Genomic DNA, 6,407 nt, shown 5'->3' with positions numbered 1-6,407 from the left:
TATATAGTTGCATTCTCTTAATGAATAGAATGATTTGTTCTAATGGTGTTTGTAAATAGCTTCACAAGTCCACTTCTTGTACAGCAATTAACCACTAAGCAGAATATATGCAGTGTATTATTTGTTGAAACTGTACTTCCGATTGGATTTGAAACTGTCTCATTGCTGTTTATCAATAAAACTTTGAAAAAAAAAACAAAAAAAATTCTGGTTCTTTGAAAGATTAAATAAAATTGATAATCTCATGAAAAAGAGGGAAAAAAATTCAAATACAAGCAAGAAGAAATGAAAAGGGTGTAATTATCATAGACCCAGTGAAAATTCAGCAGATTATCAAGAGCTGCTTTGAAAACTTTATTCTCACAGAATAGAAGACACAGAAGAAATGGACAGATTCTTAGAAAGGTAGACATTACCAAAACTGAATCAAGAAAATATAACAATTCCCAATAACCCAATAACAGCCAATGAAATATGAAATGTAATAAAAATACCTACCAATAAAGAAAAGTCCACATCCTGAAAGATTAACCCCTGAATTGTACAAGAAATTTACAGAAGATGTACTGCCTATACTCCTCAAACTCCTCAATGAAATTAAAAAGGAAACAATCCTCTCAAAATTATTACTGGAGGCAAGTATTATACCGATACCAAAAACAGGGAAAGAAACAACTAAAAAATAGAACTACAGGCCAATCACCCTCATGAAAGTAAATGCAAAAATCCTCAATAAAATCCTAGCAAATAGAATACAGCAAATCATCAGGAAGATTATACACCCTGACCAGGTAGGATTCATCCCAGGGATGCAAGGATCGCTCAATCTATGAAAATCTATAAATGTAATACATTATATCAATAGAGCCAAATCCAAAAACTACATGATCATCTCAATCGATGCAAAAAGGGCTTTTGACAAAGTCCAACACTCATTCATGTTCAAAGTCATACAGAAAATTGGAATAGTAGGCCTCTACTTCAGTCAGATAAAAGCCATCTATGACAACCCAACAGCTAACATAATTCTAAATGGGGAAAAACTAAAATCTTTTACTTTTAGATATGGTACAAGACAAGGATGTCCTCTATCAGCACTCCTTTTCAATATACTTCTGGAATCATTAGCTAGAGCAAATAGACATGAGAGAGAAATAAAAGAAACAAGATATGTAAAGAAGAACTTAAACTATCATTATTTGCAGATGACATGATACTTTAATTGGAAGTCCCAAAAAACTCCACCAAGAAGCTGCTACAATTAGTACACAAATTCAGTAGCATAGCAGGATACAAAGTCAATAGCATTCCTCTACACAGAAAACAAACACACTGAGAGGAACATTAGAGAAACAATACATTTCACAATATCACTGCAGAAAATGAAATACTTCAGAATTAATCTAACTAAAGAAGTCAAGGATCTCTTCAATGAAAATTACGGTATTCTGGAAAAAAAGAGAGATCATGGAGGATTTCAGCAAATTGAAAGACATTCCCTGTTCCTGGAAAGGAAGAACCAACATTGTGAAGATGCCCATACTACCAAAATTTCTGTATAGATTTAAAGCAATTCCTATCAAACTACTACCAATATACCTCACAGACCTAAAGAAATCATTCCTAAAATTTATTTGGAACCAGAAGAGACCTAGAATAGCAAAGGCAACTTGGCCAACAAATACAAGGCAGAAGGCATTACAATTCCTGACTTCAAATTATACCACAAAGCTACTGTGATAAAAATCAACATGGTATTGGAAACAAAATAGACCTGAGGATCAATGAAATAGATTAAAAGATGCATAAGCCTCTACGAACACACTCAGCCACCTTATTTTTGACAAAGGGGCTACACATGCTTACTGGAAGAAAGATAGCCTCTTTAACAAATAATGCTGGAAAAACTGGCTCTGTACATGCTGAAAAATAAAACTTGACCCAGGTCTATCACCATGCACTAAACTAAAGTCAAAATGGATTAAAGATCTAAACATTAAAACAGAAACTGTAAATCTTCTGGAAGAGAAAGTAGGAGGTAGACATAGGGGTAGGCAAAGAGTTCATGAACAAAAATCACATCACATGGATAATACTTGAAAGAATTAACAATTGGGACCTTCTTGTATTGAGGAGTTTTTGCATATCAAAAGAAATTACCAACAAAGTGAAAAGATAACCCACAAATTCGGAAAAAATCTTAACTAAAAATCACACAAATAAAGGTCTGCACACTAGAATTTATAAAGAACTGAAAAACATTAGGGCCCCAAAATTTAAAGACCCAATCCAGAAATGGGCATCTAAGATGAACACATACTTCTCAGAGGACAAAATTAAAGAAGCGAATAAATATATGAAAAAATGCTTTGCATCGTTATCCATCCATGAAATGTAAATTAAAACAACAATGAGATACCGTCTCACCCCAAAAAGAATGGCTATCATAAAGAAATCACCCAACAACAAATGTTGGAGAGGTTGTGGGGGGGAAGGATCCCTTCTCCACTACTGGTGGGAATGTACACTGGTGCAAACCTTATGGAAATCAGTGTGGAAACTCCTTTAAAAACTAGGAATGGAAATCCCATTCAAACCAGCTATGACCCTACTGGGAATTTTCCCAGAGGAACTGAAAATGTCATATCAAAATGATATATGTGTGCCTATGTTTATAACAGCACAATTTGTGATAGCCAAATCTTGGAAACAAGCAAGATAACCATCAACTGAGGAATGGATGAAAAAGATATGGTATTTTTATACAATGGAGTATTGCTCAGCTATAAAGAATGATAAACTTGAATCCATCATATTCAAGTGGATGCCACTTGAAGGTGTACTCATAAGTAAAACAAACCAGATCCACATGTGTATGTATCGTAGAGTCTCCCTAATGTAAGAATTCAAAAGAAGAAATAAAAATAGAAAGTTATAACACAAATTTTAAAAAAATCAAGATCTTAAGGATTAAACAATGAAGAGAGGGCAAGAAGAAAAGCTAGAAAACATGGTGGGGCAAAGCCAGACATTTATGTGCACAAGATAATTAAGGCAATGATCCTAAGAATTTTCAGCAGGTTTTTGACACTAGCAGTTAATTGGTAGGATTCTCATCCTGACTATATGCTGATACCAGTGAATTAAGCAACTGCATTGAAAAGAGCAATATGTAATAGTAGGGTCATGCTTGGAATGCCCTACCAATGTCATTCAGATCTTCTAAATACATACTGCTTGTCATGTCATACCAATTACTGCCATACTGTCTCTCAAGTAAATGTTTCTTTTTTTAGAAAGGGGAGGTAATAAATGAAAAGAGGAGACAAAAAGAAAAAATATCATAGAATTGTCCTGCTACAATGCTGTATATGTTTAGATTTCTAAATTTTTATGTAAAAATGTGTAATTGCTTATTCCTATTTTTTTGTTAAATATTGCTCTTTTTAATTTTTTCTTTTTTTTCTTCCCATTCTGTAGGGATTTAAAGTTTATCATATCAGTACTTCATGGAGAATACCTGCTCCATGTTATATCTAAGATGTTTGATATTCAGACAGATAGTGAGGTTAAGCTCAAATACCTATGTTAAAGGGTAACAATATCATTATGCTTCTCTTTTGGAGAGTTAACAACTTAAGTTTGCAGACCAAAAATTAGAGAAAAAGAAGGGCTGCAATGACTGCCAACATTTTGGCTCTACCCTTTCAAGGTTAGTGAAGACTCAGAACGTAGGAGAACCTGTACTGTAACATCATGTAACTCAGTGGTGTCCCCAATTTTCTGTTCAAGGAGATTATGAGGCCACAGAGGAAAGTCATCGATGATGTAGAGTGTACCTAAGCAGAGTCACATGCTCATCCACATGGCTGACACTGACAAAGGATCTACAAATTGTGGTACAGGGTTTCAGGCTAAATCCTGAGGGGATTTGACTGATCTTGTCAGATACAGAAGTTATATTTCTTGTTGTACAAGTCTTGCTTTATCTTGGTCTTAACCATTCAGCAGAAAAGAGTAAAATTGAGGCATAAAAAATAAAACCATATTAATATGCTGAATTGTAAAAGGCTCAAGTCAACAACTTCTGACAATGCCAGTCTGGTGGATAGTCCACTACTATTATAGACTACTGGACCACATTGGATTACTCTGCTGAATTCATACACCTAAACCATATGAATGGCAATAAAATACACATCTCTGACAAAAGTAAACAATAAAGGAGATATAAATAGACCATTTTGTAGTAGAAAAAAATATATATGTATATGCAAAATAGCATAAATATACAGCTACCTTCTCTTAGTTCAGTGAGGTTTTGAAGTAATAGTGTTTAGACAAGATGTCTGCATCTTGTACTATGAATAACTACTACATGCAATGTATTAATTATTTTAACTGACTACTACCTTGTTTTGAAACTATCTCATTGTTACTTCTTTCTCAATAAAATTATTAAAATATAAGAAAGGAAACTACTTATCCAGGGATACTTGCATGGTACTTCTAACTGGCATTGAAGTTACAGTGCTATTCAACTTATGCCACCACAATTTTGTCTAAGAACTGAGATGAAACCTTATTTATATAGCCATCGCTGTTTAGTGGTAAGTTGAAAGTGTGTTGAACTTAGTGAGCAATTTTTATAGACTGTAATGTCATTTTATGTTGTCCAAGGTGAACAAATTACCATATTTTATGAAGAATGTCTGATTTAACCTTTGTGACCAACAAGACAGAAATACTCAGGATTCTGATGAGTATAATTTTACAATGCTCAACATCACATAGAGTCTTTCCCTTCTCTCAGTTTAATGTTGAAATAGAATTGTAGCTGGTAATAGCATGGTAAGTAATGATGGACTGTACAGATTGGGAATGCCTTCATCCAGTTTATCCTATGGACCATACATAACAGCATTTCTATTGGAAAGGAGGAAACTAGGACTGGAGCAGTTTGCTCAAGTAGGATGTAACACAGAAGGTAAGTGCAGAGCCATAACTAAATTCCTAAATTACTTGAGAACAATATTATTACATTGCTACACCGGTAAATAGAATCAATGGTGTAAGAAAAAAAATGGGAAAGTTACCTAAAAGATTAACATCTAAAGCATCTGGGCCTGGGATCACGAGGATCATGTCATGACTCAGGAAAGACAATGTAACTAAAAGTTCATACTGAAATTGTTGATTTCAAAGAGAATTATTTTAAATTCTTTTTAGTTTGGTCTCTTTGAGCTTGGACATAAAATGAAATTCATTTCATTTCATCTTGAAACTTTGTTATGCATAGAAAGGTGGTCTGGGGTCACAGTGACGTTCAGTGAGGAACAGTGCCCTGGTGGATTTGGAATACCAGGAACAGGTTCAGGAGTTGAGAATGGAAATATGAATGCTGTAGAGCTACACATGAGACCTGGACTTTCTGTCATCAGTTATGCACAGTTATGCACAGCTCTCCTGCCACCAAATTCTGGCTGATATGTAGGACAAGAAGGCATAGCAAGGAATCCAGGCAGTAACAAGAAATGTTTGGAGACATTGCAAGTGGTGTAGTCCTGCATCCTAAGCACCAGGTCAAAGAGAACACACGCACATACACACACACACACACACACACACACACACGCATGCATGCATGCATGCACACACACATACACTTGCTGAAAGTAGCAGAGTCAATCTCCAAATCAACTTGATGATGCTGTGTTGCTAGTGTGGCACATTCTCATGAAGAAATGCCCACCAATTCTTTAGCAGATTGGTTCCCTGAGAATCCAGCCCTTTCTCACCAGTGTGGTGGAGCAAGGTGGGGGAAAATTTGGACAGAGAGACAGAATAAATTAGCAGCTCCAAAATAGTTCAATGATACTTTATCAAGATTTAAATTCTAACATATTCTTGTGTTTCTTTGCATATACATTCTGCCAGATCCACAAAGGAAGCATGACTAATAGGTGAAAAGCAAAAGAAATAAGGGCTTGATCACCAAGCTACTGCTCAACCATGAAAGCCAAACAAGATAAACGGGAGCTTCTGGAAAATGTCTCCACCTTCTAATTGAACTCCTGGCATCCCCAGTGATCCAACGACATATAGGGGCCATAACCCTTGTCATTCATTCTCAGCTCCCAACTTTCCATTCCCCTCAGGAGCTCCTCTCTTCAGGGAAAGGAAATGGTTCCTCCTCACAAACGTAGAGAGATGCTTGGTTTATGCTTGGTTTAAACTCTGGGAAAATACCAGTATTCACACCAATGATGATTTCTTGCTGGTCCACAATAAAATAATTCAAAACATGTTTTTCTCCCCACATTTCATCCCAAAGAGCACAATGATAAGATCTGACATTGTTGAAGCAATAACTTTTAAGGAGTATTATTCTTGCTCAGTAGTTTTCT

Source organism: Octodon degus, unplaced genomic scaffold (assembly GCF_000260255.1).
Source record: "Octodon degus isolate 3935 unplaced genomic scaffold, OctDeg1.0 scaffold00025, whole genome shotgun sequence".
NCBI classification, from domain to species: Eukaryota; Metazoa; Chordata; class Mammalia; order Rodentia; family Octodontidae; genus Octodon; species Octodon degus.
Note: the sequence above shows the minus strand (reverse complement) of the source record.